A 10,711-nucleotide genomic window follows, 5' to 3' on the forward strand; every position below is an offset into this window, starting at 1 on the left:
TCAGAGGATTACCTAAATTATCAGGGTAAATCATCTGGGAACCAAGAATGTCTGCACTATATTTTGTGCCAATCGATCAATTCGATGTTGAGATATTTCACTGAGTAACCTGCTGGTGTCACTAGAGGAAAGGTCAGGGGCTCATCAAAATCAGCAGGATTCATCCTCTGGAGAACATGATTGTACACAATTTTATGGCAGTGTATCCAGCAGTTGTCAACCTGATAACATATAAACAGATTATAGTGGAATAGAACTAACATCATCTTTTACTAGCTATAAATATACCTTTAAAACCATCTTTTGCTTTTTTAAAAAAATAATTAATTTACAGAAAATTCTGTGTCCAGAACTTTTAGAAGTGCTGCATATATAAATATATAATATCCCCTGATTGGTTCAATTACGTCTTTAAGACGTTTCACCACTTATCCAAGAGGCTTCATCAGTTCTGTGCCCCAGATACGTCCACCATCAGTCAATTTCCCTATTTTTGGATCATGATTGAATCCTGCTTCAGAGGGATGTCTACCCTGTCTGGGGGCAAATACTGATATTGTGTGAAGTGGTTAGTTGATTAATCCACTGGTCAATCAGCAGAAAATGTATTGACAGTGATTCAATAATAAATTAAGTCATTTATCAAACAGAAGTGGAAGATTTTCTCTGTTTTATCTCATTGTATGTTTAATATCTTCAGATATTGGACAGTTGAATGCAAAAAACAAGCAATTTGCAGATTTGCTCCTTTACTTCTAATCAGAAACACATTTATCGATTGATCAGAAAGAGAAGCAGCCGCAGTAGTCAGATCTGAAAATGTCAATTTCAGTATTGCTAAAATCATTGGGACCTCTGTAGTGGGTAATAACACCATTGTTTGGAGTGTGTGTGTGTGTGTGTGTGTGTGTGTGTGTGTGCGTGTGTGTGTGTGTGTGTGTGTGTGTGTGTTGTGGTAAGTGCTCTGGTATGTGGCAGGAATGTATTAGTCAGAGTTTGTGTGTACATGCTATATGTGCCTAAATGGGTGTGGACTGCATATTTTTCCCGTCATAGTGAATCTTGTTGAACAGAAGCCAATCGGCTTCATCTCTTGATGTTTCTGCACATCAGACTGCGGTTTTCACTGTGTGTATTTAGGAAATTGTTCTTTATCATCACCACTTGCTCCTCTGATCCACCTCTGTCCTCTTCATACGCCCCTCACACTCGGCTTTGTCCTAAGCTGCAGTCCTGAGCTCTGCCAAACACAGCAGAGCCAGTTTAAGGGTTTAAAATAACAGCAGCAGTGGAAAGGTTGTTTAAAAGATTGAGGCTGAACATTGAACAGAGCTCCTGCTGCCTGTGTTAGATGCAGGAAGTCAGAGCTCTGTTTTAATTCAGCAGCCTGTGCTGATCGAGTTTAAATGAATGAAAACATGCAATAATTTACTATTCAGTAATAATTAAACATTAAGGCAGATTGGGTTAATTGAGTTTTGGATGGTTCAATTAACACTTTTCTTAAACTTTTTTTAAAGATGTCACCTTGTTGTGATGAGCGTCACAATTTTCTGTCAGTTTATAGCTCAAACTGGTAATAAAAATCTGAAATGAAGCCAGTGAGTGCTTTTTTTCCTTTTCCCCAGTCATGTGTTTTATGTAACAGTGCTGTATGAGTGAACTAGTTCTTCAGCCTTTAATTTGATGGTGCTTCACACACTTCCAGCCAACAGGAAGTAGAAACGCCGCTGCCAAGAAGCAGAGTTGGCCCTTGAAATGTTCCTTTCACAGCTTGAGATGAATGTCAAACAAATAAGTGCTGCGTCACCATGCTGAGTGTTTTAATCCAGATGTGCGGCTCCATGTCCATCGGGCATTAGGTGACATCACTGCCGCTTGGCGTTAGAGAGCTGGCGAGAGTTTAGAGGAGGGCGATTATGTCAGCCGGGAGCCGAGAGTTTAATATTAATGAGCCTGTCTGCCATGATAGAGTTTGTGGGAAAAGCTCTGGAGATGAGAACCAGGGAGCAGGTGCAGGCCTGAAGTGGTGATGACGAATCCTGTCCCGAAGAACATGACTGGAACATTTACATAACGCGTGTGCTTGAGTACGATCACACTTGTGACACTGTGATGTCCAGTCATACTGAGCGAGAGGAAGTCTTAAACTGCAGTGTTTTCCCTCAGGGCAAGACGTGCTTGTAGATCTGCTCCACTTCCACTTTCACTGTCACTTTCACCGCCTTTGTTTGGGAATTTTTTTTGGGGTTATTATTATAGCGTCATGAGACCAGTGTTTCAATACTGGCACAAAACCACTGCTAATTTTATACCTTCCTACTTGCAGGAACTTCTTTTGTATATTTAACTAAACAAGCCAGAGCAGCGTTTATTTATTTTAACTAGAGCTGAAACAACTGGTCCATTAATAGGTTAGTAAATTAAGTCATTTTTTGAGCAAAAAATGCTGAAATCTTTCTTGTTCCATCTTCTCCAGTGTGATGATTTTCTTTGTTTTATGTCATTGTAAACTGAAAATCTTTGGTTTTAGTTTATTGGACAAAACAACACGGGAAGACGTCAGCTGGGACTGTGAAGGGCATAGTTTGTTATTCTCTGAGGTTTTACAAGAAAAACAACTTAATAATTTGGAAAGTAATCTGCAAATTAATGATTAAAACATTTGTCATTTGCAGCCACAGAAGACCTTTGCAGGAACAAAATTGGACAAGTCGTGATGTCCACATTTCTTTCAGTTTAAAAAAGTTTTAGGGTTACTGAGGGTCCAACTAGTGATTGTATTCATTATCAAGTAACCTGATGATTATTTGCAATTAACTGATTAATCATTTGGTCCCTATAGTGTCAGAAAACTACTGGTGAAAGCCCAAGCTGCCATGTCTCAATGTCTGATGCTTTGTGTGAACAACAGTCAAGAACTGAAAGATTTGATGAAAAACTAAAAAAGCCAGTAAATATTTGTGTCTGAGAAGCTGAAACCCGTCAATTTTTTGATGTCTTTGCTTAAAAAAGTATTTAAATGATCAAATGCTGCAAGTTGATTTTATGTCAGTCAACTTTTCAGTTAAATAAAACTACGTCTGCAGTCCAGAGGCTGGTATGATTCATACTTCTTGATTTGCATGAAATTTCACTATGAAATAGAGGAAAACGATGCAAATACAGCAATGAAAGGATCTGTTTATTAATTATCCCTCTAATAATTCATCCAACATTCAGTAATCTTTTCATTTCTGCACAAAACCTGTGAGAGGATGTTAGTAAAGGTTTAGGTTTAATGGCTTTTTTTTTGTTTGCTTGTGGAAAAAGGTTTGAAGCTCATGTATTTTGACTGCTCTCCTCTCCCCTGGTCCAGTGGAGGAGTTTGTTACGTAACATCCAGGGAGGAGAGGCTCCAAAGAAAGAAGCCAGCGGGGGAGACGGGCTCTGACCTGCAGGTGCAGCCGCTGTGGGAGGACCGCCTGTTTTTGGCTGCCAGACCCTGCATACAAGTTTAGTACTCAAACACACATGAAATCCATACATTTCATGCAGAGACACGTGGAGAAGACGGGAGTGAGTGAAGCTAAAAGTGCACCAGCAGCACCCGTTGCTCAGAGAGAATTTGGTTCTGTTTGAGAAGATTTGAGCTTAATCCGAGTGGGTGGAGCCATTATTTAGTGCTGTAAAGACTGAGTAGTCTAACTAAAATGATCTTTTTGGCTTGTCTATGAATGAATTCAGTGCTTGATAATCAACAGTATTAATCTGGTCCAACAGGCTGGTGGCTCTCAAGCTTTTTGGCTTGGCTTTTTGGTTTTTCCTTCTTGTATTGCTTCATATGAAGGATCTTTAGAGCCACGAAGAGATAAAGCATCCAGTACTTCACAAGAAATGCAAAAATGAGGGCAAAATCAGACAAAACCCCCCAATATATTTGTGCAACATTTTGTTTGGTAAACATTTTATCCTCTAATGACCCCTCAGATTTATCTTTGGACCGACCCCCAGGTTGGGAAACATGGCTCTAGGTGTTTACAAAAATCAGTATGAGCATTTTCACTTTCATCTGATGAAAGAAAGGAAAAAGCATCAAAGCTATTATTTCTAATTACCATGAAGGCCAACAAGAGGCTTCACCGGCTCTTTGAAGGCAACACATTATAACTGCAGCTGGGCCATGGAGTGAGATAGCTGTTTCCAATCTTGATGCTAAGATAAGCTAACCAGCTGCTAGCTGTAGCTTTGTATGTATCAAGCAGAGAGTGACATGGATCTTGAATAATATCTGCCATCAGAGTATTCCTGCTGTTGTATAATAATGTCTGACTAAAGCTCGAATCTGCTCCGCTTCATGTTAGTTGCGCGCTGATAAAAGCGGTCGAGCCTGCATGAAAGATTCGGGACTACTTGACATTTTAAAAGGCTTACATAAACAAGTGCACAATTTGCTTTTGAAAGGATGTTCGAGAGCAGCAGCAACAATTAAAAAATGTGGGCTTATGAATGAGTCACCTCCATCATGTTCATCCAACAAAGTGCATGCAAAGGAAGCGGAGCGAGCCAGTGTCTTAATACAGAGCCTCAAAACTGACAGAATGTTGTGAAACATTATCCGACAGGTCTGAAAATACTTTGAATAAATCGCTGCATATATATGACCAGTTTTATAATATAATACAGTGTAAAGTACTGAGTTTAAGGACAAACACACACAAGATAAAAAGAATAGCAGCCACGCTGGTGAAGCTGGTAATAAATGTAGTGAGGTAAAAGAACAAAGATAGATAGATAGATAGACAGACAGACAGACAGACAGACAGACAGACAGATTTTATTTATCCCAAGCTGGGAAATTGCAGTGCAGCAGCAGCATTACACACAGTGAAATAAGTAAAATTCTGAAATAAGACTATAAAGAGCAAACTATACATAATAAAATATCAAAATAGCGAGCAGTAAAAAGATTATATACATGATAATAAAATAGCAAAATAGTAAACAGTAGTAATTAAAAAGTATTGCACAAAAAAGAATATCTACAGCAAATGGCAGTGTGTAGAAAATAAAGTGTACCGTGACTGTAAGTATAACACAGTGAAAAAAAAGTGGTACAAAGTATTGTATTTTTTTATTTTTTTAGCTGTTATTGTACAGTAGTACAGCAAGTAGCATGAAATGAAAACACTCAAGTACAAATACGACAAAACAAATATATTTACTTGGTAAATGTACTAAGTTTGGTTCAACCAGTGTTTATAGTGGACAGCATGAGGTCCACAACAACCAGAGTTTGCTTTAGCAGGTCTGCATGAGGTCAATACAGTCACCATCATACACTGTGCTGCACACTGCTGGATAAACTCTTGTAATAGTAGCTACAGCAAAAACAACGTTTCTGTCTCCTTGGCTTCATCCTCATCTTCATGTTTCTTGTCTTCATCAAAGATCACAATGGATATACATCTTGTGCTGCAATGTGTGAATGAAAACTGTCATAGTGTGACAACAGTCCCTCAGGATGAAGCACCCGTTCATTATACATGAGGGGAAAACTGCCCAGCGGCCCGGATCTGACACTGACCGGATCAGTGTCTCTGACCTCCCTCCTTCCTCCCGTCCTAACACACAAACACTCTCAGTTCGTCTCCAGAGCGCACGTGAAACCACATGGCTCGTCTCATGTGGTGCTGCACAGGCAGCGTGTGCGCTCACATTTCTGATCCGCGGTCGAGATGACAGAGCAGTTTCGCATTCTTGCCGCTAACACGGCCTACAAGGCTGCGGATGAAGAACGGGCCTTTTGTTTGCCATCCATCGCCATTTAAATCACATGACAGAATGTCAAGGCCTCGAGGGTGAAAGTCGTCAAAGCCGAAAGCCAAAAGGAAACTTTTTGTAGTAAGTTCCAAGAGGGACTCACAAGCATTCGTGACTTTTCAGGGAAATGATGCCGCAGAAAGTCGGAGGTGACGCAAGTGTTAAAAAAACTCGCGGCTGCTGTTGATGGATGTAGTATCAACAAACAAGCCAGGTGAACCAGCCGCGGTATGTAAAACTGATGCCGAGGGACATTTAGAGCGTGACTCACCGTGGATCGTCGGCAGCTGGAACACACACACAGCTGTTTGTACGAAGCTGGCGGAGAGGATTCATTTGAATACGAGCAGGAAAGGTGGAGGCGAATCTAGACTGATCAGATCTGGCTGCCAAATGTTAATATCTCTTTCCATTTGCCCCACAGTCACGGAAAACCTAAAAAGAATATACGACCTTGAGCGTAAGATACAGCAACTTCCAGCATGACTAAACTTCTTGTCTGATTTCGGTAACATTTGGAGGGCTGATGCCACGTGATGTAGTGCTGTGTTTCAAAAGTGATGCCTATTTGCATGAATGCTGTGGTTTATTTAATGGAAATTTCTTTGGAAGGCCATAACTCTTACGTAACTCTTATATAAATAAGTCTGAGTGGCAAGCATTGTGCTGCAGCGCTCCAGTAATCCCAGTGTCGCCATAAGTAAAGTTCAAAATGTCGCTCTTTCTGATCCCCATCTTTGATTTGATTTAGTTATGGATGTATTGAATTCATAACATGGTAAAGTGAGAACATTCAACATACAACTAAACAATAACGTCTTTAAAACTAAAAAGACATAAAGTGTAAACAAACCCAATAATAAACATGATGAAAATGCTAAAATCTAACAATAATTAACCATAACAAATCAGATAAAAGGTTTTTAATTGATGACTCAAGTTAACTTTCATTAATAACCATCACACACACACCGTTAGGGCCAATTATTTTGGAACCAGGAGGGTTAATCCATTTTATCTGTTTTAGTGGGGGAAAAAATGATTGATGCTACATTTAAATGACAAACCTTGAAGCTCATAAAAGCTGTGACTGTCGCACCAAAATGATCGTTGAAGAGAAGCAGATTCATTGTGCGTTGGTGATTGAACCTGAGGGTGCAGACAGCGTTACAGTGTCTTTAAAGTTATGAGAAGAGATTGATCGGTTGATCGTTTTGTTTGAGCTCTTTGAGGCTCTTAGTTTTGTCTGTCCTTTCTTTGAAATCCTGAATATCAAAGTCCCGACGGCTCGACCTCTTTGCAGCTGACAAAAGCTGCTGATCAGGTTCAGCCTGGTGTGACTCACCTTTGTACCAGAGCTTTAAGCTGCCTTACATTTTAAATCCTTTCACAACACGAGGGGCTCACATTACACTGTGTAGCTCTGCTATTTTACTTCTGACATTTACATTTAGGAGATGAGCTGACAAATATGCTGCTGTTTGGCAGATGTGCTCATGTTGTGAATCTTTTCCCATAATCTCTTTTCATCTGATGATTATTCTTTACTACCAATTTGTCTTCCAGTTATTTCTCCATTCATTGATTAATAGTTAAAATGTCAGAAACAAGTGATTAATGTTGATCATGGTCTCTCCGAACCCAAAGTAACGTCTATAAATGTCTTGACGGGTCAGACCAACAGTCCAAAACCAGAAGACATTTAGTTTACAGTCATATCAGACAACAAAAAGCAGGAAATCGTCACATTTTACTGCCGGGAACAAACAAATGTTCGACATATGAAAAATGACCCATATGATTAATATTATATCTGCATTCAAAAGTAAAAGTACTTGTGATGTATTATTATATATGACATTAGCTTGTTAATACTGATGCATGAATGTGTAAGACGCAGTTGAAGTTGAGGAGCAGTTTAACTAGTTTATATTCAGCTGGGTAGTTTAGACCAGTGGTGCCCAAACTAAAGGTCAGTGGGCCCCATCTTAAGTTCTGCTACCCAAGTTTGTTTTGGACTCTCTAATCTTCATCTTAATCTTCATCAAATAGTTTTAATTAAACCCCCTTACAAGTGCTGAGGGGAAGTTTCTCTTTGGTGGAACTGCTAACGTAAGCCGAGCTACACACTGTTTTATGAAGGAGTCACAAGCCAAACAAAGGTTGGGAAACACTTGGTTTGATTTAAATCTTAATAAATTAGTAGTATAGTATATAGTAGTATGACAACAATAAAGTATTAAGTAATGTAGAACGGTTTGACCCCAGTTGTGCAACCCGAGGGGGGCAGTCTGCCAGCAGGTCTGGACCAGCCAGCTGTGGCAGATATGTAACCCAGAGATACGTAAACCGCAGATTAATAATGCTGTAATATGCAGTGTCTGTCCAAAACACTGCTGTGGGAGGGGACCGGGAGCAAGGCTGATCACTTCTGTTTATTCACTGGCCGGCCATGAAGGGCGATTTATCTGGAAAATCTGCATTAGCTCTATTTTCTCTTCTCCCTGTAGTAAGAAAACATCCGCTGAGTTATGTTTCCTGTCCACATATTAATAAATAGCTTGTTTCCAAAGCATTAATCAGTTTATCTTAATGCCTCCTGCACACTTTGCTCTGCGTTCATGATGAACTGCGAATCCGCTGTGTCAGTGGAAGAAACGTTGGTGCTGCTGCTGAGCTCAGTAAAGATTCAGCTACAGTCATTGGGAGAGCTTACGTAACCCTTTTGTTTTGCTCAAGATCTCCCCATATGTGCAAAAACCGACTTTTTACTTTGCTGATGCTATGAACAGCTGGTTGTTGCGAAAGGAGCCGACAAAATTTGACTAATTGAATTATGTAAAACTGTAAATTAACCACGGACTTGCCTAAAAATAGAGGAAAGGTAAAATATTTACTACTGATATAATGTTTTCACAGGAAGTAAAGGCAAAAAATATACCAATCAAGCTGGAAATAACAACAAAATACAGAGTAGTTCATTGACCAAACAGATTGATAATACATGGCAATGCGGTTCAATCATCTTAACCTGTTAAGCCGGACTTGTCTGCTGATTGCTTTTTGTTCTTTAACTTGCCCCTCTTCATCTGCCAAAGACCGCTGACGTCATCCGGCTCGATTGCCAGTCTTTCTCTTACATAAACCTCGAGGCCAGCGCGGCAGAGAAACTCAAATCCTCGTGAAAGACCAAAGCTCCTTTCAGTTGAGTCGACGCACGGCCGCCGGCGCACTCGACCTCGGACGCCGCCATCATCGGCCCGAGGCGCAGATGAAAGCGATGGCCTTTACTTCCGCCTTGTCCCGTCATTCTTTTCATTCCTTTCTGACTCTGAGGATCAGACTGCGGGTGATGCGGCCCCATTCAGATGATGGGGTTGCGTAAGAGCTTTTTCTCCACCAGACTTCAGTGGTCTGTATCTGGGTTAATGCTGCTGCAGCTTGACTGAGGGAACAGAATGAAGTCATACAGCTGATAAGAAGAGAGATGTCCTGATATGCACAGGGAGCTGGTCTCAAAGCGGCCGCGACGTGACCTTGAAGCCGTCACTTTTAATGTCGACTGAACGTGAAAACACACATTTTGTCAGAGCGTAGTCGATTAATCGATCAGTTGAACAACAATGTTTTGATAATTAATCGTTTGACTTGGTTATTGAGCAAAATTTGCTTTTTCCAACTCCGGCTTCTCAAACCTGAGGATCAGCTGCTTTTCTGTCTTTTATGTCTTAATTGAATATCGTTGGGTGTTGGGCAATAGGCAAATGTCCACCCTCCATGTTATCAGTGGGTGATTTTTGACTTGTATTTACGCCTGCTCAGAACAACTGTGACAGCAAACGCAACACGAAGGGCAGTTTTCATGGCTTGTTGGCAGAGGTGGCCACTTCATGAAAGCAGCGCAGGGGGCTGCATCAGTGGGGACATGGTGTTTAACGTACTGCTGAAAGAAAGAAGTTTGATCCAGCAGGTCTAGTTTGAGTAACGAATGAATGCGTAAGGACTTTTCATGGCACGATGGTTTGTAATAGTCACAGAAAGTAATCTACCAGGACTGTGTTTGCATGTATGTGCCAGGTTACACTTGTTTGCCGGATGGAGCTGCTGTGGCACCACCGCTGCAGCATCCTCCAGACTCTGGCAGTCATGATAAATTTCACCTCTTTCTCTTTGATATATACTGTATGTTGAACTGACGCGATTGGAGGATCAATCGGTTTTAATAATTGTTTCCACATTATCTTCCAAATTCTCAAATGTGAAGATTTGCTGCTTCTTTTTGTCACATTGTTAAATAGTAAATTGAACATCTTTGGGTTTTTGGACTTTTGGTCGGATGGAACAATAAATTTAAAGACACAACTTTCAGCTCTGAGAAGCTCTGAAGGCATTTTCACAATTTTCTGACATTTCATGAACAGAACGACTAATTGACCATTCGAGAAAGTAACCAGCGCTGGTAACCCCTAATCAACTATTAAAATAAGTGTGAGTCAGGTCTACATTTTAACATTTAAATGCCCTTATCTCAATGATTTTGGGGCCACACATGTATCAATGGCTGATTCTTATCAATGTTGTAAAGTCCTTTATTTTCAGGTAGTTGAATAGCACAGGTATGCAGTTGAACAATTGAATTGTTCATTTGAAAGCATTCTATTACCAAATTTTCATCACATTGTTTTATTTTCAAAGTGCACGACCTCAGCTAATAATTTGATAAAGCTCATGAGGGTCGGTCGAATTTGAGCACCTGCTGCCGCTCTGATTGGACGTCAGCTCAGAGACCTGGTGTGGGCTGATATTGACGGCGTGTAATTTGCGCACTGTGAGGCTGAAAAAGAAAGTGGTGTTGGTTTCGTTCTCTGTGTGACGTGAAGGTCAGATTTCAGTTGATTTGAGAACAGTA

The sequence above is a fragment of the Chelmon rostratus genome, chromosome 16 (genome assembly GCF_017976325.1).
Source record: "Chelmon rostratus isolate fCheRos1 chromosome 16, fCheRos1.pri, whole genome shotgun sequence".
NCBI lineage: Eukaryota > Metazoa > Chordata > Actinopteri > Chaetodontiformes > Chaetodontidae > Chelmon > Chelmon rostratus.